The 23034-nt window shown below is 40.1% G+C and overlaps 1 long non-coding RNA gene across 1 annotated transcript; it reads left to right on the top strand.

The window, feature by feature from the left end:
* The first annotated feature begins 848 nt into the window (after positions 1 to 848).
* LOC145539379 (uncharacterized) lies at positions 849 to 22776 on the top strand. Its single transcript, XR_014077751.1, has 2 exons — positions 849 to 932; positions 22298 to 22776. It is a non-coding gene; the product is annotated as an uncharacterized LOC145539379 (long non-coding RNA).
* The last annotated feature ends 258 nt before the right edge of the window (positions 22777 to 23034 follow it).

Raw genomic sequence — 23034 nt, forward strand, 5'->3', positions numbered from 1 at the left:
TTTGAGATGAAGAGTTTCAGTTGCCAAAGAAGGATGCTAATTTTATATGTTACATGTGGAGAAGGTCCAGAAATAACCTTCTTACAACATGCTACTTGGAAGCCAAGAATTTCAAGTCCACTAAATTAAAAGGTATAAGCATTCATGGTCAGATTTAGAAAGCTACCAAAAAATCTCATGAACCTTTTCTGAAAGCCTATTTTGGAACCAAGATTTCCACTTGGCTTTTATTTAAATCCAAATACACATGTTAAAATTTGTATTGTATCCAATTTACATAAACCTACTGAAGTTGCCTTGTCCTTCTTGGCTCTGAATAACGATAATACTTCCCTTAGGGTTAGGGTCAGGTTTCCTCAGGTTTATGTTGCCCATTCATTCCACGACACATTATGTTCAAAAGTATTATGAGGACATAAAGAATGACGCTCCTTGGGGACCACTCTCCACTTGACAGACAGAGCCTTCACACTTGAAATCCTATACAGAAAGGCCTTTAATAGATTGTCTAATTAGGGGATATAATTTAGTGAGAGAAAATGGAATAGGAAGTGAACACAGACACACGTAAACATAACCCACCCTTAGAGGAGAGAAGCTATACGAGCAAAAGAAGTTATGATGCGAAAAAGAAAACCAACACTGAATAAAAATGACTTTATTAAAAGCTAAGCATATATCTAAGTGCTACACATTTATCATCATACTTACTCCTCACAAAACCCCTCGTGAGCCAGTTTTCACTACTCCCCACCCCATTTGGTAGATGAGCAAAGTAAAGCTCAAAGAGAATGAGAAACTTCCCCCGTGGCACACACAACAAGCAAGAATTCTGGAATCTGAGTTCTGTTGCATAAAATGACATCAGCATGGACAGAGCAAAGGCAGGAGGATAGGAAGACCTCCCTCTCCCTATTTTCAGAGACAGTGAAGTGAGTAGGCAAAGAATCAGTAGGAAATTTCTTACTTTGGTTACACGTTTACTAAATGGAAACAATCTAGGAAAAATTTTGTGGTTTTATGTATAAGAATGACATGCAAATTCATGATAATTCTCATATTTTTATGAAATATACATAGCAAAATTTCAAAACTAACCACTATAAGAATAGAATTAGAGTGTATAACTTCTGAACAATAAAAGAGGAAATAGTAATAAAAAAAGAAATAAAAAACAAATGCTAAATCATTTATTTAAAGATAATATGGTGCAAAAAAACATTGAAAAAATCATAGAAAAGAACATGGTAGTTCCAAACTCAAAGACATTAGTAATTACAATAAATGTATTTGGACAAATTCTTAAATTAAAATACATAGATTTTCAGTTTGTATTTTGAAAATTTAGTATATGCTACCTACAAAATAATACCCCAAATATAAGTAAACAGAAAGTCTGAAAATAAGGAGATGGAAAACATACACTCAAAATACTAACAAAAGGCATAACTGTATTAGCAAGTAACAAAATACATGTTAAGACAAAAAAAGTGCTTAAGGATAGAGAGAGTGTATTAGTTCTCTTATTACTGCTTAACAAATGGTCACAGCCTGTAGCTGGAAAAGACACAGTTTATCATCTCACAGCTTTCTGTGGTCAGAAGTCTGGCACAGCGTGGCTAGGATCTATGTTTAGGACCTCGTTAGCTGATATCAAGGTACTGGCAATCTGCACCCCCATCTGGAGTCTTGACCAGGGGGAGATTTGCTGCAAGCCCCTTCTGGATGTTGGAAGAAATTATTTCCTTGTTGCTCTAAGATTGAGTTCTCTGCTGTCTTGCAAGCTGTTAACCAGGGATTTTTTCGTCTTTTTGAGGCCACTCTCAGATCCTTGCCCCGTGGTCCCACTCATTTCAGGAATAGAAAACATCTCTCATGTCAGATCTCTCTTATGCTTCGAGTCTCTCTGACTTCTGCCGTTCCCAGCCAGAGAAACGGCTCTGCTTTCAAAAGACTTGTGTGATTAGCTTAGACCCTCCAAATCATCTCCCTTTCTTAAGATCAGTTGTGCCATAACATAACCATGGGGTAAAAGCCATCAAACTGAGTCCTACAATCATATAAGTTATGCACAAGTTGGGGATGAGGTCTTGAGGGATATTTTAGCATTCTGCCTATCACAAAGGGCACTTATAATCATTAAATGTGGGCTATGCTACACATTTAATCTTGAACTAAAATGTTCAATTTTTCCAGGAAGACATAAAAATTAAAATGTCTTTGTATCACTAAAATATCTCTAAAGAAATAAATCAGTAGATGATAGAAATCAGGGAGAAAATTACATATCCATGGTCATAATGGGATGTTTCAATATACCACTTCTAAAAAGTCAAAAAATTAGTAAGCTAGATTATTGGAATGAATGATTAATACATTTGTGATTTAGGACATTTGTGGAATATTTCAATCTTAGGAAACTCATATTTTAAAACAAAGGATCACCACATACTAGCAATAGATTTAAACTTTTCTCAAGAATTAGAAAGTCCATACAACTCAATAAAGAAATTCACCAGTAGATTAGCATATTTCTACAAAGAAAACACCAATCTCCAAAAAATTTTAAAATGAGTCTATGGAACTTTCAAAGAAACAATCATTCCAAACTTACCCCATACTCTTCAGAATATAGGAAAAAGAGCAAATAGGCTCCAATTCAATTTATGGGTCTAGTAAAACTTTACTATCAAAGCCACACAAAGGAGAGTACAACAAAAGTCATTTTAACATGTGAACATAGATAAAAGCTTTTAAAATGATATATGGGCAAAATGTTTCAAGAAGCATATAAAAAAGATAATATATCATGATCAAGTTGAATTTAGTACATTTATACAAGAACAGCGAAACATTAGAGAAATCTATAACTATCAGTTATGCCACTAAAAGGTTAAAGAAAAAAAATATATGGTCTTGACGTATGCAAAACAGGCATCTGATAAATTTCAGCATCCAATAATAATGAAAAAAAAAGCTTCCTTGGGAAATTAGGGAAAAATTCCCTTAGCATGTTAAAGGCTGTCACCAAAGCCTGTTCTTTTAAGTAGGAACAAGACAGGAATGCTCACTAACCACTGATTTTATTCAAGATTGAATTCCAAGTCAGTGAAATAAAACAAGAAAAAGAGTTAGAAGATATAAGGGCCAGAGAGAAAGAAGTAAAGTTGTTATTTTCAAAAAGGATGTGGTTTTGATATAGAAAAACTCCCCAAATTACACATTAATAAAAATAAGACTGTTTTGCAAGATGTATAGATTTAAGATCATTTCAGATATAAATGAAATTGAATCCCTATCTAACACTCCTTTCAAAAATAAATTCTGTAAAGATTAAAGGTGTATGTGCAAAACAAAATATGACATTTTAAAGTAAATGTGGACAATACATTTCTGAACTCAAATTATGGAAGTCTTTCTTAAATAAAACAAAAGCGTTAACTATGTAAGAAATGACTGACAAATCAAACAACGATAAAAATAAGATCACCTGCTCATCAACAGTCACCATAAAGACAAGGAAAGGACAAGTCACAAAGTGAAAAAAGATAAATGAAATAAAATTTAAAAATAATTTAATCTCCAGAATATGTAAATGATATTATGTATACAAGTCAATAGAAAAAGTAGAATAACCCAAGTAATAGAAAATGGGCAAAAGATACAATAAAAAATACCCCATAAAAGGAAATGCAGAGAACACTCAAGTAACCCAGGAGACAAACTCTGAGGTTGAGATTCATATGCAGGAGAATCCATGGGAAATGATCTCATAGAGTGAAATACAATAGTGAGAACAGATATTTTCAGTATATAAACCAATATTATATATGTCATAGAATGTAATATGTCATATACTGGTGCCTCTATGCAATACACAGATGCACAGAGTTGTGCAATTCACCTATGTATTGCATAGAGAGCTGGAAGAAGCACAAGCTGGAATCAAGATTTCTGGGAGAAATATCAATGACCTCAGATATGTAGATGACACCACCCTTATGGCAGAAAGTGAAGAAGAACTAAAGAGCCTCTTGATGAAAGTGAAAGAGGAGAGTGAAAAAGTTGACTTAAAAGTTAACATTCAAAAAGCTAAGATCATGGCATCCAGTTCTATCATTTCATGGCAAATATGCGGGGAAACAGTGGAAACAGTGACAGACTTGATTTTCTTGGGCTCCAAAATCACTGCAGATGGTGACTGCAGCCATGAAATTAAAAGACACTTGCTCCTTGGAAGAAAAGCTGTGACCAACACAGACAGCGTATTTAAAAGCAGAGACATCACTTTGTCAACAAAGTTCTGTCTACTCAGAGCAATTTGTTTTTCTAGTAGTCAAGTATGGATGTGAGAGTTGGACCATAAAGAAGGCTGAGCACTGAAGACTTGATGCTTTTGAACTGTGGTGTTGGAGAAGACTCTTGAGAGTCCCTTGGGCTGCAAGGAGATCCAACCAGTCCATCCTAAAGGAGATCAGTCCTGGGTGTTCATTGGAAGGACTGATGCTGAAGCTGAAACTCCAATTCTTTGGCCACCTGATGCGAAGAACTGATTCATTTGAAAAGACCCTGATGCTGGGAAAGACTGAAGGTGGGAGGAGAAGGGGACGACAGAGGAAGAGATGGTTCGACGGCATCACTAAGTCAATGGACACAGGTTTGAACAAATTCCAGGAGTTGGTGAAGGACGGGGTAGCCTGGGGTACAGTAGACCATGGGGTCGCAAACAGCTGGACATGACTGAGCAGTTGAACAGCAAGTGTGGTACATATATACCATGTTTACCGTACGTATTCTTAAAACAAATACCAAAGGAGGAGCATAAGAATGTTTATAGTGTTTATATCAGGTGACAGTTCAGAGATTTCATTTTTTCATATTCACTAGCCTATGTGTACTAAAGTTTTTTGCAATGAATATGTTTTTGGTAATGAGGAAGAATAAAAATAGATGTGAATTGAAAACCCTTACTGAGCAGTGAACTCTGGCCCCTAGAATTCTTTTTGACATTAGGACATAAAGGGAAATAGAGATAAAGAGGTGGAAATTAGGGGCAGATCACATCACCTTTGGTTCACCAGGAGCAAATCTGCTTCAGGTCCTCAGTGCTTCCTCAGACTCCTTACCCATTCCCCACCTGTGACCACGTGTGGTCACTCCCCAAACCTAGGCTCTTTATGTCTACACTGTGTGAAAGGTAGCATGAAAACATTATGCTCTTGGCAAACAAAGGTTGAATGTGTAGAGTTCTAGCCTTGAATGGGCTAAAAGTGGAACATGAAATTTGAGAAACTTCAAAAACACAGAGAAGGGAATTTCAAGTGTGACTGAGTCTAGACTGAAGTTGACAAGATTTAGAGCCATCCATGGAAGAACTTCCACAAAACAAAAGTTACTAAACCTCAGAACAGACTGTTCCATATATTTGTTGTGAACAAAGCATACTATTAAAGGGTTTATAGGAGCTTTGTTCTAAGTAATTTTTCAAATATCAAATAAGTAGTCAGATATTTTAAGGCATGGAGTGGAAGCTAATTTTAGAGGATAAGACATATCTGGTGATCTTAAGTCTTGGAATAGTTTTTGCTTGTTCATTTTCACCCAGGCTTTATTTAGTGTCCTGATGATTTGACAGAATTGTAAAATGTTGACATTTTTCCACAATACCACTTTTATAGAAAGGAAATTATGAACCTATACCAGGATTTTCCTGTGTTTCCCATCTGCAAACCTAGTGACATAAAAATACTTTACAAAAAATGTTTTCAAGCAAAACTACTCTGTTCTCTGAGAGACTGATAAGATATGTTAGCATTTGAAGGCCCTGAGAAGTTCTGCAGGAAAGACATCAAGAAACCTGTATAACTCTACACCAAGGCCCATTTGGGGAAGCACTGAACCAAACCAGTAAGGAAAATTTTATTAGAAGATTAAATCAAATGAAAGCAGACTCTGAAAGCACACAGATGCAGAACTATTGACTCAGGATAAATACAGAAGACAAAACAGGGCCACAGAGCAGTGCTTCTTCAATTGTCTGCGGTGAAAGGCCACATTTATAATCCGTTATATGATATGGATTTGTAATCCTTATCACTTTTATTTGAAATAATGACATTCATAATCTATCATGTATCAAAACCTTTGTAGGAGTCCGCAGGTCATGCACTCAGTATCATCACAGTGTCAAACGACTGCAGGAGTTTTGCCATGTCTATCCCTATTTGTGTGCCTTCCTCAGTGTGGAGGAAACTGATCTGTGGACTGGCAGGGTCTACAGAGCATACTTGCCATAAAGGATAGTATACTGAAGATGGAAAGCCGACGCATTTTTTTTTTTTTCAATGCAGAACATTTCAGAATGGATAAACGAAAAGAAATGCCAAATCTTTTTAAAGTTTAACAGGATGCAAACCATCTTAAATCAAAGTAAAAGGTAGAAACAACTTTGTCAAACATCAAAAGTGAAAGCAGTGTGGCCATTTGCATAAGTTGGTGGCTCTATTATGTACGTTTTTAATGGCTTGTGTGTGTGTGTGCTCTGTCTTGTCCAATTCTTTGTCTGTAGACTCTCAGGCTCCTCTGTCCATGGAATTCTCCAGGCAAGAATACTGGAGTGGGTTGCCGTTTCCTACTCTAGGGTATCTTCCCGACCCGGGGATCGAACCCATGTCTCCTGTGTCTCCTGCACTGGCAGGGGAATTCTTTACCACTGTACCACCTGGGAAGCCCTGTTTAATACCTTTCTTCATGACAACCTGGAGAGAGCCAAGAGTTGCTTCTATATCTCTAGATTTTTACTTCATTGAAACTTTTTTTTTTGCACAAATGTCACTTAAAGTGACTTTCCTCTTGCTCCTAAAGAGAGACAAAGTAAAATATCAGTTGCTATAACATCCACCAAGGAAGATGTAGGCATTAAAACAGAGCCTTACATTGGTATATCACTGATAGGAGTGCAAATTAGTACAACACTTATGGGAGGGGAAGTTGGTAATAAAATTGGTCATAATTAACAACATTTCGTGGGCCTTTACTCTCTGACCCAGCAATCCCACTTTCAGGGGTCTCTTCTAAAGTTGCTCTGGTAAAAATATGAAAATACATATACACTAGAATATTTATTATGGGTCTATTTTTAATAGCAAATGCCTAAAAATAACCCTGATAACAAATAACCATGATAAGAGATTGGTTGAGTAAACTATGGTATAGTGGTAGAATGGAGTACTATACAAATGAAAAGAAATGAGAGATTTTTTTATACTGCTATGAGAAGATCTTTGAGTTGTACTTGAAGTGAAAAAAGACAAAGTGGATAAAAATGTGCATAGCAAGTTACTATTTATCTAAAGAAGGGGTTCTAGCTATATAAATATATGCATATATATTTATATACACATACATACACACGCAAGCATATACGGTAGAATATGTCTGATATATGCATAGACAGGTAGAAGTATGATGGTTTAGTCACTAATTCATGTCCAACTCTTGTGACCCCATGGTCTGTAGCCTGCCAGGCTCATCTGTCCATGGGATTCTCCAGATAAGAATACTGGACTGGGTTGCCATTTTCTTCTCCAAGGTAGAAGTATAGCTACTTAATAAACTTACATTTAGTAAACAAGCAGCTAGATGTTTAAATCATAATTTAATTTTAAAATTAAGTGGGAAAGTAATTTTTTAAAAAGCCATTACCTTTTGATTATGGAAAGAGGGACGGATAGGGATAGATACTACATTTTACTGAATTTGCTACATTTGTAGATTTGGCTTTGGCACCATGAAAATATTTTATAAAATTATAAAATAAAAATAAATGTTATAAAATACTTTTAGAAAGAGAAATAAAATGAAGCAAGTATACCTAACATATATCCTGTTGGTGGCATAAAAAGAAAGAGAGAAATAATTTCAAGTGATATTAAAACACTGTAATTTGACAAGTCTAATGGGATATATTGTATGTACAAAAATAAGTTAAAAATCTAAGTTATTTTCAATGATCACAATATTGCTATTGTTGGTCCCGCTGGTATTGCTATCCTGCACTGAATAGACTGGATAAGCATGGGATATTCCAACTCTGTCATTTCTGGTAGATTCTTCAATCAAATATGGATTTAAGATTGAAAAGTTTAAATTCTGTGGTCCTGACTTTGAATGGGCAGCATTTCCATGAACTAATGGCATGTATCTCCCAGCTCTGTCCACTGAAAGGACCTAGAAACACTAATCCAGGTGCAATGGTCAGTCCTACTCTTCACACTATGGCATCCAGATATCACTTCCCACTGAAAGGAACCTGGGCACCTTAACAAAAATGGCTGATTCCGAGTCAGAGATGCAAAATGTACAAAATGAATCTGGAACGTCTTGTAACAAATAGCAAAGGCGCTATCAAAAATCATCAGAGATGGTCTCTTCTTCGGATGAAAAAAAATTTCAAAATGAGTAGCATACTAGCTGATTGAAATATCTCAAATATATTTAAACCTGTGAGTTTATAATGATATTTAAGAAAAGCAAATAGATAACTATTGAACCGTATTAGAAAAACAACATACTATTTTGAAAACTGATAGATAAAGGGAGAAAAATCAAGTATTTTATCCAAACTGTATCACTGAGATACAGTGAGTAGCAGATCAAGATATTTTTTTCTCTAAATAGACATTTTACAACTAATACACGAGAAAGGTGCGAAAGGGTTAGATTAGCAATGTTTTTCCAGAAATGAGCAAATGAACCTTGATATTGTCCATGAACAACTGCTGACATGATGCAAACAGTAAACGGAAACAAGCAGACAACACATGCCTCCTTATAGAAGGAGGAATCCCACCAGGGAGGCAGTCACACCAAAGAAACCAAACCTGGACCGGATTGCCTCCAAGTACACACTATACATTAATAACCAAAACAATACAGAGGACATGAGAACCTGTTAAAAGGCACCACAGGGATGCAGTCAACAAAATTCAGACTGTGGGGACATCTGTAAAACAAATAGGCATACTATTTGAAGGGGATAGAAATGTTCAGATCATGTTTTGTTCTGAATCAAACAAATAACTTTAAAAGATAATGCAAGAATTGCAAACATTAACAGTGACTGGATAGTTGAAGATATAAAGGAATCATTGTGATATTTTTAAGAGAGATAATGGTATGATGAGTATGTTTAAAAAAAAAAAAACAACCTAATTCCCTATTGAGGTGGTTGGATTTGAGCTGAAGAACAAAAGGATTTATGGAAAGTGAAAAGGAAAGATCTGCTAAGGAACCTTTTTTTTTAAGTCTGTATAAGGAGATCTCTAGACTGACAGCAGACATCCTGGAAAAGAAGGCAAGTCCTGATTCTCTCTCAAGATTCTAGGGCTATTCATAAACCGCTCCACATTTATGTCATCAACAGAGTTCCTCCAGTGAATTACAGCCTTCCACCCACTTTGGGACCATCCATTACAAGATACAGCCAGCAGCCAAGTTGCAGTTGGCTCATTTCACTAAGTGTTTTCGTAAACAGATTTATAATGAGAAGGAAATGCATTTTTATCAACACTAAGCAGGGCTTCTGAGGGCTCCCCTAAATTATTAGGGGAACTAATAATAACCCCTACTAATACAGGGGCAATTTGCAGAGCCTTCTTCCAACCAGATAATGAAACAGCCCCCAACCCTGCTAGCTTTTTAAAATCTACTAAACAATGTGAAGCCACAGTTTCATTTTTTTCTTTCTGGCTGGAGATGGTGGAAATGTTCATCACCCAGTGTGAGGTAATATGTGAAACAGGTGTTTTATTCCCTAGCAGGTAAAATGGGTTTGATTCCTGTGAGATGTAGACATTTCAAGGCTACCAGCAAGAGGTCCAGATGGTGTGTATTTTCATATCTAATATTATATAAAAGATTTCAAATGTATCCTGACTCTTAACAAAACCATAAATTTACAGCTTATTGCCATGCCGAACAGCTCTGGTAGCTACTAATTAGTATTGCTGTTTTTGCTTTGCTCTTCCAGGGATCACTGGAATATCTGAGCCTTTCATTTTTAGCTTCCAGTTTAAAAAAAAACAAACCCCAAAGAATTCCAGGATAGGAACCTGTCTCACTTCAGGGTCAGCTGCATGGAGAACATTTGAACCTTGAGGGAAACACAGATGGTTATGGAGCCACAGGGGAAAGTGGGGGTCAACAGTTTACTGAAAAGTCCTTTGAGGCCAGAGACCTTTGCCTTGTTGTTCCCTGCTTGGTCATGTGACTATTCCAGAAATAGGATCAAGCATATTTTAAGAACACTGACACCAACAGCAAGCATCATTGCAAGTTTATTAAGAGCTGGGCATTTTATGCCGCATGCAGGCTCTCATTAAATATTCTGACGTGCCCTTGGAGGTAGCAGGACCAACTCAGATCCAATGGGGGCAGAGCTCTCGTTCAAGAACTGGGTACTTCCTCTTTTCCATGTGGCATGGCAGTCCAGAAGGCCAGTGTACAGAATGCACAAAAGGAGCCCCTTGGTCGTATGTCTGGGGAAGACTATATTCAAATTCAAAAAGGTATATGCGCCCCAATGTACGTTGCAGCACTTTTCGCAACAGCCAAGACAGGGAAGCAGCCTACACGTCCATCAAGAGATGAAGGGAGAAAGAAGATGTGATACATACACACAATGGAATATTGTTGTTTAGTCACCAAGTCACATCTGACTCTTCTGTGACACTGTAGTCTGCATCCCATCAGACTCCTGTTCATGGGATTTTCCCAGGCAAGAATACTTGAGTGGGTTGCCATTTCCTCCTCCAGGAGATCTTTCCAACCCAGGGATTGAACCTGTGTCTCTTACACTAGCAGGCAGATTCTTCCCATTGAGCCACCAGGGAAGCACCAATGGAATGTTACTCAGCCATAAAAAAAGGATGAAATAATGCCATTTGCAGCAATATGGATGGACCTAGAGATTGTCATACTGAGTGAAGTAAGTCAGAGAAAAATACATGATAATGCTCATAGGTGAAATCTTAAAAAATGATACAAATGAAGTTATTTGCAAAACAGAAACAGACTCACAGACATAGAAAACAAACTTATGATTACCAAAGGGGAAAGGAGCTGGGGTGGGATAAATAAAAATATACACACTGCTGTATATAAAATAAACAGTAAGGACCTACCGTATAGTGCAGGGTCACACAGGGTGGAGAGAACGGGAAAATACAGGAGCGAATATTTCAGGTGCAAACACCATAATCTCACGTTGTTCACTGTAGGAACAAGCTCTTGTTTTCTGTTGAGAAGAGCCAACAGGACAGATTTCTTTCATCCTGATACCCCAAGTTCAAGCTTCATTAACACCAGTCTACTATGCAAATATTTCAATTCTATTTTGAAAGCATCATTGCAAGATTCCAGGCTGCTATTTCTGCCCTCAGCTTGGCCATAAAAATTGCTTTTGTGATTTTCAGTCACTGTGTTTTCTCAGTGGGGTTAGCATTCTCATCTCCAGAAGTCCTTGTGTGAAAGGTGTCTAAGGAGGGGCTTCCCTGGTGGTCCAGTGGTTAAAACTCTGCCTCCACTGCAGGGGCCATGGGTTCAATCTTTGGTTGGGGGATCGCATGCCCAGTGATGCGGCCAAATATTTAAAAAATAAATAAAGTTAAAAAAGGATGTCCAAGGATGCAACTTTAAACATCAGTAAATTAATGAACATACCCATAGCTTAGAAGAGGGGTTCATCAGAAAATAATAAAATGATTATTTAGGTGGTGGAGTGGAGAACACAGCTGACAGGATAGAAACACTTTGAAGCAGAGATTCTGAGATCTTTGAAAAAATAAAAACAGGGGTGAAACTCACCATAACCTTACCTGCGAGGCAGAGTCTGAAATGAACGGTTCACAGAGGAGAACACCAAAGAAATCTGACCGACTTCTGGGGGAGAGTTTTGTGCAGTGAAGTTCATTGTTTTATCTTCATCCTATTCAAACCTTTGAGGTAACAGAGACAGTGACGACTTGCATTTGGAGGAACCAAACAGCTACCATGTTAAAAACAACAACGAAGCCCTTCATTTTTCACCTTTAAGGTGACTCCTCCCGCAGACGAATACAGCTTAGAGCTTGGCTTTTACTTCTCTTTTCAGTCTGGTAATTTTTTTTCACGCGTGAAAGATCTTGACCAACAGGTGTCTATATTGATTTTGTACCATGCTCCACTGAATTCTGAAGGAATCCCCACCTTCCATTTCTGTTCAGATGCCAGAAGTCACCTGTGGAAAAGCGGGATGAAAGTGAGTCACCAGACCCAGGAACAGCGGTCTTCCTGCCGCCCGCCCCAGGGCGCCCCCCAGGCTCTGCCTCCATTCCTCAGCCATGAGGAGATCCGCGCCTCATCTCCTCCCCCTTTATTCTTGCAGTATTTGCATCTCATGTCCTTATTCTCTTAATGCTTGAACAATTTGAAAGTCTCACATATAGCCAATTCCCAGATCTCGTTCCTAAAGCACGTGATTCCCGTTCAGCTTTTCAGAGGCGCGTGTATTGGGGCAGGAACCAGCCCTCTCTGTCAATCCAGCCTGTGATGAGGGTTTCCCCAGGCGCAGCCCCCCATGGTCCCCTGCTGCTCTCTGCCTGCTTGGCGTCCTTCGGGGGAGCATTTGTATTGCTTTTTCATCTCAGAAAAGATACTCGAGTCACAAACCAGTCATCTGCCTGTTAAGCTGTATTTAGAACAAATCACTCTGAAGCAAAACAATGTCGACGGCAACAAAAGAGCTACACTTATTTTTTTCCAGACTTTTAACAAAACGTTTGATGTTGTGGAGATTTTCAGACAATTAATGTGAAATTGGGGACTGTTGTTCACATGATTTATTTACCGTGTATAGAGAACTCAGCTGGAGTCTCTCTGCTGTCGCTGAAGCTCCCAGGAAATTTTAGCAGAGAGTTGGAAAATCTGTGAACTTTCCTAAGGGGCTGTGCATTCTCAAAGGATACAAGTTAACAGGAATCCATTAGGGCTCCCCTGATAGCTCAGTTGGTAAAGAATCCGCCTGCAATGCAGCAGACCCCGGTTTGATTCCTGGGTTGGGAAGATGCCCTGGAGAAGGGAAAGGCTACCCACTCCAGTATTCTGGGGCTTCCCTGGTGGCTCAGCTGGTAAAGAATCCACCTGCAATGCAGGAGACCTGGGTTCAATCCCTGGGTTGGGAAGATCCCCTGGAGAAGGGAAAGGCTACTCACTCCAGTATTCTGGCCTAGAGAATTCCATGGACTGTGTAGTCCATGGGGCCGCGAAGAGTCGGACATGACTGAGCGACTGTCACTTTCAGTGCTTAAAATGCACAAGGGACAGGAAAGCCCGCCCCACACACCAAAGGGGACCTGGGGTTTGACCTCTCGGTTTCAACATCACAATTGGTGGGTTGTTTAAAACAGGGATCTCTTGAAGGTGGAGAAATATCCCAGTATTTTCCATTGCCTTTCAGATCAAGATCAAGGGTGTACACTTGTACCCATGTGGGCACAGATGCAAAGCAAGGGAAAAAGATAAACTAGGAGTTTGAGATTAACAGATACACACTACTGTGTATACAATAGGTAAGCAACAAGGACCTACTTTATGGCACAGGGAACTATACTTGATATCTTACAATAACCTATAATGGGAAAGAATCTGAAAAAGAATATATGTTATATATGTATAATATATATTCAGTCATATAGGCTTCCCTGCTTGCAGGAGACCTGGTTTCAATCCCTGGATCAGGAAGATCCCCTGAAACAGGGAATAGTACCCACTCCAGTACTCTTGCCTGGAGAATTCCAAGGACAGATATACACATACACATATTCAGTCATATATCTATAATATACATGTTACCGAATCACTTTGCTGTACACCAGAGACTAACACACACTGTAAACGAACTATACTTCAATTAAAAAAAAGAGAGAGAACATTTAACAGCAAGCACATTGTGTGAAAATAAGACCCCAGAATTTGAAAATCTCAAACGCTCACCACCTTTACAAACCCGTAACGGAACCCTCAGAAACACCCAACCTGCTTTCCTTGAGCACTTTTCCAGGTTCTCAGTTCAGGCTACATGAGCTTGGCCAGGTTTCCGTTCCACAGGGTGGTGCAGAAAGAGACGAAGAGTAAAAAAGAGCAATGATACCACACAAAATAGTAAAAATGAAATAGAGAAGGTGTGAAGTTAGACGCCTGATTTATGTCTGGAAAACTAGCGCCAAGAATATTGTTATGGACCTGGCTCCTAGAGGCAAGATTTGTTAGCAAAAACTGTCTCTAAATATTTATGCTCAGCTAAATAATTGCTAAATAATTCCAGTTCTCAGCTGGAAATCTAGGATCAGGACTAGCCTAAATTAGTAGATCTGTGAGATGGTATATTGGTATTTTACCCACCTACTCTGGCTCAATGATACTTTTAACTTTCAGCATATAATTAATATCCTTTTATAAAAGGCTCTTCATGGCCCCACATACGAAGGCTTCCTTTGGAAAAATTTCCCTAAAATAAACACAGCACTTAAAGCAGTCCATTCAATAGCATTTGTTTCAGGATTATTAAAGACACAGAGGTTTGGCTTTCCCGCTGCGTGCTGATGTGGGCCCTTTCATTTGCTGCTTCTTGCATGTGGAGCAGAGCGTTGGAAGGGAGGATGGTGGGGGCATATTTCTTCCTCATCTGAGACATTACCTTCCCAACAATCAGCATATGTTTCGAACATTCGTTTTACGGCCCTGACTGGTGCTCAGTGAACCCAAGACTAAAAGCAGGACTCCAAGCGGCAGGAACTCTAGAAGAAAATATTTTGTGTCAACTGAGAGACGAACAGGAAGCGTCATCATTTAATTCAACGGCCAGAGAAGCAGCCCCAGGTGCTCCCATCCTTCTCATATCAGAGCAGGAGACTGTCGCAGGTTTCCGACTCGAAGAGGAAACTTTCTACGTTTAAAAGGGATTTGCTGAAGTGCAGGCCTGTACTTACATGTCTCTTTCAGTCTCCCTTGGACGCTGTCACTCGGTTCAGTGGCTCAGTCGCGTCCGACTCTTTGCGACCCCATGCAACATAAACGGGTGTAAAAAATAACATAAAGGACATCTGGAGTCTAAAGTGGACTCTGCCACAAGGAAGTTCTCTGATAAGTTACTTCTCTTCCTCCCTTTAGCTGCCTCATCTTCAACCGGCCATTAGATGTCGTGTCTGGTGAGCCTTCCGGGTTCGTTCTTCCCGTCAGTGATTCACCTCCGACCTGTACAAATCAAGCCGTGCCTGCTCATCTCAAATTCCTCATTTATCCCTCTCCCCTTTGGATTAACAGAAACACACTACTCTATATAAAATAGATGATTGATAAGGCCTACCGTATAGTACAAGGAACTATATTCAGTATCTTGTAATGACCTGTGATGAGAAAGAATCTGAAATAGAATACATACATATATCTACATATATATCCAAGTCACTTTGGTGTATACTTGAAACGCTATAGATCAGCTATACTTCAATTAAAACAATTATGCTGCAAAACCAAAGAGAATAACAAAGGGAGAAACGGATGAAAGAAACCATTTTAGTTGGAGATTGGTATAAATGTTTTATTTTCATAATGTATGAAAAAAACTTCAACCGTGACCTCTGGCTTGAATACCCTCCTCTCCACCTTGAGAGGTCACATGATGAAATCTTGGTCAAGAGCCAGGGTCCCAGAGCCCCCTTGCTGACTTCACACCCCATGTCACCTGCCCGTGTCTCTGGGTGAGTTACCCAACCTCCCAAGGCTTCAGTTTCCTCATCTGTGCACGTGGAAGTAATAAATGATGAGATCTACCTCATTTCAAGATTTAACAAAGGAACATAACACAGCACAGCACGTGGGACAGAGTGAAAACTCAATTAGTGTTATCTGTTGTTATTGTTCTGGGACTACAGCATTCTGAGCGATAGGAAAACACTGCATCAATATTACCTAAAGACATTTTCAGGAAAGGATACAGAAAGATATTATTTAGCTGAAGAAAAAAAAATGTATATGGTTTCCTGTGTTGTTCTTTAGAAAAACAAAGGTTTCTTTAAAAGGCCAAGAAATGGAGAGATCTTTTTCCTCCCTACCAGACAGGAGATACAGAGATGGAGCTTTGCAATCTAAAACAGATCTATTTTGTCCACTAGTGCAGAAATAACATCATGTGCATTTTGAAAGCTCTGGATCTGTTTAAATCAATTAAGTAAAGTTAATGTATTTTAATATCTGAGCTCTTTCCTTATCAAGATAACCCTGCAATGTTTTCTTCTCAGAGCCCAAGGTGATGAAAAAACAGACTCACTGACTCTACTGCATGTTATAACCGTGGCTTCAAGAATGTTCTTGTTTGATTTAGCTCTAGTTGTGAAGCCGCAAGAAGACTTTATGTGGCTCTAAAGCTGCTGTTGGTTTTCTAACCACAGCACTCAAGGGCATTTGTCTCCTTCGGCTGTGTTGTTCCCAAGATGGGGGTAAATGTGCACTTGATAAAACTCTTTTACTGATGCTAATATTAATACTCTGAGAGAATACTTTAACTGCTCATAATGGCTTTAAAGAGTTTGTTGAGATTTTGTCATTGCATACATTTTAATAGAATATTAAATTTGCAATTAGCAAGAAAAATATGTAGATCGACGCTCACTTCCTTCACATTCACACAATGTTCACTAGCAAAATATTTGCTGTTTTTGAACCCTTGTGGGCTGGCTCATCGATATTTTGGTGTGTGTGAAGTCTGAAGCACAGAATTGTAGTGTAAACAAAGGAGAAACATTAAAAGTATGTGAAATATTAGAGCCAGTGGATTATGTAAATTTCAAGTGGAGGGGAAAGGAAATCGCTTATTAAATTAGCCTGTTTTTAGTTCGCTCTGGCATTGTTTATTATACACCACAGCCAGATATTTTATAAATAGATTGCTTTTACAAACCTGGAAATTTGGGGAATGCCAGCTAATTAATGAAGTGGTGTTCGGGCTTGGAAAAGGCTGCGATGAAGGTCCCGTGACTGTTTCCATTGCACAGCTCATTGTGCAGCTGTGGGGTGCAGACAGTGAGGAGACAGAGCCGGGCAAGACGCTCTGACGGACCGCTCGTCCCACGATGTGCACCTGTGACGTCAGTCTGGGAGCCGGTTGATTTTCAGCTGCTTTCTGTTAGCATCTTCCTCAGCACAGCATCCCAAGGTTTTCTACTAAGACTTTAATGAATACGTTCCACGTGCAGTTGGATCTGACCAGACAACTGTAGTGACACCTACAAGCTTGTGACTCAAGAGTTTGGGAGCGCATAAAGACACCAGCATCAGAGTGACCTAGGAGACATTTCAGAACAATGGATCAGAACACTCAGTAGCAGCCCAGGAAAGAGACTTGATCTAGTGTGCTATACCCTGTTTATGGAGAAGGAAACGGCAGCCCACTCCTGTATCCTTGCCTGAAGAATTCCATGGACAGAGGAGCCTGGCAGGCTACAATCTATGGGGTTGCAAGAGTCGGACATGACTTAGTGACTAAACCACCACCACCACCATACCCTGTTTAAGAACAGGTTACAGAAGTAGAAGAACCAAAGAACTATAGACGGGCATTTCTGTTTCTTGGATGTCAAGAAGGCAGATGTTCATCAAGCTGTTAGGAAAAATCCACCTTTCAGATGGGAAAAGCCTGATTTTGAAGACTTCTCAGCCTGTCAAGTCTGATGTTATGAAACCTGCACATTCCATTTCTTTTTTTTACTATTCTACTGAGTTTACTACTTAATAATAAATATAAGTAGCTACATTTTGAAAATCAACTTACTATAAAAGAAATAGTTTAAAGATGTTCTATTATCTTGCCTTTTAGAGGCCCTGTAATGTGATAATTATCTTGGCACTCCATTCCTGGAATATTATGGTTTCAGTTTTAATATTTTTGTTGACGTATAGTTGATTTACAATGTGATGTTAATTTCTGCTGTAGAGCCAAGTGGCTCAGTTGTGCATAGATAGACATTCCTTTGTGAATATTCTTTCCCAGGGCTGCCCTGGTGGCTCAGTGGTGAAGGGTCCACCTGCCAGTGCAGGAGACACAGTTTTGATCGCTGGTCGTGAAGATCCCACTTGCCGCAGAGCAGCTGAGACTGTGCACCACCATTAGGCCAGTGATCTAGAGCCTGGGAGCTGCAACTCCTCAGCCCACGTGCCATAAGCACTGAGGCCTCGGTGCCTGGATCCCATGCTCCACAACCAGAGAAGCCACTGCAGTGAGAAGCCTGCACACTGCCACGAGGATGGGCCCCTGCTCGCCACAACTAGAGAGAGGCCCTCGGGGCAACAAAGGCCCAGTACAGCCAAAAATAAATCAGTAAATAATTATATGTAGATATGAAAGCCTTCTTTCCCATTATGGCTTATCATAGGATATTGAATGTAGTTCTCTGTGCTATCCAGTCGGACCTTGTTGTTTATCCCATTCCATTTCTGAATGTCTCAGATTTTCTAATAACTCTCATTTGCATTTGGCACTTCTGTGTTTCTTTTCTTCTTCAGTCATCCCAGCCCAAACCTGGTCCCTTTAGCTGTTGATAAGGACAGAAATGTATCTGTTCTTCCGAGGTTCAAGCTCCATGTGGCCTTTGGGGTTCTTTGCTCCTGTTCATGTGTTAACTCTTCCCTGCGTCTTTTCTCCTTAGGCATAATTCCTGCCCCTCTGCCCACAGCATGGCTCCACCGCCTTCTCGTGTTCCAGCTCTGCTCTTGAATGAGCTGTATCCAAGTGTCCTTACTTCACCACTGAAATGCTTAAGAAGTCCTAGGCAGTATCTGCCTTTGTTTCCTAACTGCTCACTGCGATCCGATGCCCACACATTCTGACCTGGGTGCCTACCATCTCACGGAAACTGGAATGCTGAAGGTCGGCGGTGACCTTGCATGAGCAAATCCAGCACCTTCTCTCAGCTTGACGCCTCTTCTTTCTGGACTGTGTGAGCCGGTAATCCACCTCCCAGGCTTGACAGCCTCTCCTTCCTTGACAGTCATGATGCTGTGCCCCTCTTGTTTTTAAGCCACTGGTTGCAATCTCTGATGGCTGTTTCCATTCCCTTTGCCTGTCTTTTCAAAAGGACTTCATATGCACATATGCTGCGCATCTGCTACCCAGACCTTTGGTGGCTAAGGACGCGGTAACGGCCATTTTACAGGTGAAGAGTAGAGACAGAGAATTTCAGTAACTGGCTCAAAGTCACAAAAGCTCCCAATGGAGGGAGTCAGGATTTGACACCAGGTCTAACTCCAAAGCCCTGTCCTATGTAGTCTTCAGCTAATAACTTCAGAGGACTGGAAACGGTCTGTTTCTCACAGCCAAGGTGATGAAAAGTAGACTCATTCAGTCTATTGCAGTTTACAACTGTGGCTTTCAGAATGTTTGTAATTTGTGAAGTTGTGAAGCCACAAGCATTGCTGCTAGAAGCCAGCCTCTTAAATCTACAGACCTATCTGCCTCTGGACCCAGTTTTGCTGCTTTTCCTCCTTGAACAAAAGAAAAACAGCCCCTCCCGTCTGTGCTGTGTGTCCCTGTTAGGCTGCTTTCCCGAGCCTGCTCCCCTTTCCTCCTTTCTTCATTTTCTTTCCTTTTTAGGCTGCCCCGGCCCTTTGCTGCGGCACGTGGCATCTGGAGAGCGTCAGCTCCGTCATTTGTGACGTGGCCCCCAGCTGAGGCTCAGCAGTTGCAGGACGTGGGCTTTGTTGCCCCCGTGGGATCTCCGCTCCCCGATCAGGGATAGAACCTGTGTCTCCTGCACTGGAAGGCAGACTCTCAAGCACTGGGCCTGCAGGGAAGCCCCCCTAAGCAGAGGCCTCCTCTTTGCTGACTGTCCCGCTGCAGCTCTGCCCCAGTTCTGAAAATACCCTGTATTCAATCAGCTCTGGGTCTTCACTTCTCATTCACATTTCAACCTATTCCATCCGAGTTTATGTCTCCACTACTCAACTGAGACCTTCCTTGGCAGGTCTCCAAAGGCCTGCTGAAGAGGCCTTGGTGAAGTCTTCCTGTTCTCACCCCGCCGCTCAGCAACTCCCTGGCCCTCCATGCTTCCCACCCTCCTGGTCTTCCTCCTGCCCGCCAGCTGCTGCCCCTCTGTCCCTTCTGCTTCACTCTTGAATGATGGCATGTCCCAGAGCTGGTCTTCAGCCCTCTTCCATTTCCCTCCTATCTCCATTCATCAGGGATGATTTAGCCCAGTCTTGTGGATTTAGAAACCACCTATTTGACGATCATTTCAAAACCATACATCTGCCTTTAATTTTTCTGTAGGTTCCAAGTTTATCTGTCTAATTGATACACTGTTCAACATTCTGGTTCAGACATTAACTGACATTTTAAGCTTCACACAACCAAATGAGAAATCGCATTAATTTACCTCATTTACCTCAAACTTGCCCTTTGATAATCTTCCCAGCCTCAGAGGATCGTACTACCTCCCCTCACAACTGCCCGATGTAGAAATTCAGGAGTCACCTTTGATTCTTCCTTGTTCCTCACTCCCAACATCTAATTCATTACATTCTAGTCATTTCTCCTCCAAATTATACTTCAGTTCCATCCTGATTTCCAATCGCATTGCGACAATTCTGGCGCTGTTTACCTGAATATCCTACCAATGAAATGGCCGCTCAGTATCCACTCTTGCCCCCTCCAATACGTTCCTCACGCGGAAGCCTGTCTTTTAAAACATTCATCAGACATGTTATTTCCTTTCAATTCTTTGAATGATTTCCCATGGAACATAGTGTCAGACCATACCGTTGGTCATAGCTTCCTCCCCGCTCCATTTTGGATTCTTCAGTAAGTCTCTCACAATCCTCCTGCACGGCTCACAGCTCTTCTCGTCCTCAAATTTATCTACGTCTTCCACACCTCAGAGCCTTTGCCTGAACATCCCTCAGCTTTTCACAGACTTGAAGTCTTTAAATTTTGGCTAAACTTGTCTTGTCTTGCTCTCTTGTCTGAGGTATCTATCCCATTTGCCTTGTGGAAAGTGGCCATCCCAGCCTCCAAATGGCTTCTATCACATCCTCCCATTTATTTCCTTCAGAGCTTTTAATGACAGTCTAAAGATGTCTTCCTTATTTAATATTTATGGTTCATTTTGTCTCCACCCTCTAGAATAACACAGTCCAAGAGAGCTGTCTGCCAACATTGAAAATGTTCTTCTCTGCTGCCCACAGTAACAACTAGCCACGTGTCCTTGTCGGTCCCTTGAAATTTGACTAGTGGGACTGAGGAACTGAACTTTTAAACTTAATGAATGTAAATTTACATGCCAATAGCCACATGTGGCTAGTGGCTACCATAATGAACAGAATAGCTTTCAAATGAACGTTCCATGAAGGCAGGGATATTTGTCTGACTTGTTCATTGCTGTATCCCCAGGGTTTACTTAAGTTGCAGAAACACAGCAATATTTGTTTAATGATAACTGAATGAACTGCAAGGAGATCCAACCAGTCCATCCTAAAGGAGATCAGTCCTGGGTGTTCACTGGAAGGACTGACATTGAGGCTGAAACTCCAATACTCTGGCCACCTCATGCGCGAAGAGATGACTCATTGGAAAAGACCTCAATGCTGGGAAGGATTGGGGGCAGGAGGAGAAGGGGACGACAGAGGATGAGATGGCTGGATGGCATCACTGACTCAATGGACATGGGTTTGGGTAGACTCCAGGAGCTGGTGACGGACAGGGAGGCCTGGCATGGTGAGATTCATGGGGTTGCAAAGAGTCGGACATGACTGAGCAACTGAAATGAACTGAACTGAACTGAACTGAATGAATGAATAATTTCTGGTTGGGATAAACTTTTGGAAGAAAAAATGGATTATTCCTAATTGTGGCAATCTTTTGTAAGTAATACAACTCTCCTTTCAGGAATGTGTTGGGACTGTATGTAGCTTTCCTGAGATCTTTAATTAGGATTCTAAGAGAGGAACCCAATATTGTAAATTAAATTTTTGACCATGTTGAAAACATGCTTGATTCTTTTGCTGTGTTTTGTTAACCAGTGATACAATTATGTTATCTATGGAGTTATCGTACGTAATTAATGAATTAATCAATTTATTTAATTCACAGGCAGAAACATATTCTGCTTTTCTAGTGTTGTCTACTAATTATGCAGTAAATCAGGCTTTGAAGAGTTTCAACAGCCATTCATTTTTTATGAATTAATCTTTCTTTGGCTTTCTTCTCCAGGGGTGAGCAAATAATGCAAACATAGACCAAGGATACATGAAGTCTGGATGCTAAGAGCATACTGAAGATGTAGCTGAGTATAAAAAAATCTATGCAATTAATTTTCAAGTGGCATACTAATGTCACCAGGCGCAGACAGGGTCAATCTGTGTCAAGAGCAAGCAAGACCCGGTGATACAAGGACAGATACATATTAAGATGCTGCTTTCTTAGAAAAAGATGCTAAATTAAACATAATCAGTAAAAAAGGTGAATAAGAATATACAAGCAACAAATATAATTTAAAAACCAGATGCACAGCTAAAGTACAACTTTGACAATTTTGATGCTAACACCTACCTGGGAATAACAATTGCTCTTCCTGCTGCTACTAGTATTACTACCACTGCGGCTATGCTACCATCTTCTGAGAGCCTACTCTTTGCCAGCGACTAAAGACTTCACACACATGGTTCTATTTAATAATCAGATCAATTCAATATGATGGATATTGGTTTTTCCTTTTTACAAATGATAAAACAAGTTCAGTTTAGACTCATTGTTAGTGAACGCTGGGTCTGCCATTTGGTCCCAAATGCCTCTGACTTCACAACTTGAGCTCTTAAAGTGAAAATAAGTTCAAAATCTTGTATTTTCCATAGCATTCAAGCATAGACACACGAGGCTTTCTAGATGTGTAGAATATGATCCAATTTTATAAAGCTGTCTTTATTTTTCTGACCCAAATGTCAGTGAAT

The sequence above is a fragment of the Giraffa tippelskirchi genome, chromosome 2 (assembly GCF_054371585.1).
Source record: "Giraffa tippelskirchi isolate mGirTip1 chromosome 2, T2T-mGirTip1v1.2.pri, whole genome shotgun sequence".
NCBI classification, from domain to species: Eukaryota; Metazoa; Chordata; class Mammalia; order Artiodactyla; family Giraffidae; genus Giraffa; species Giraffa tippelskirchi.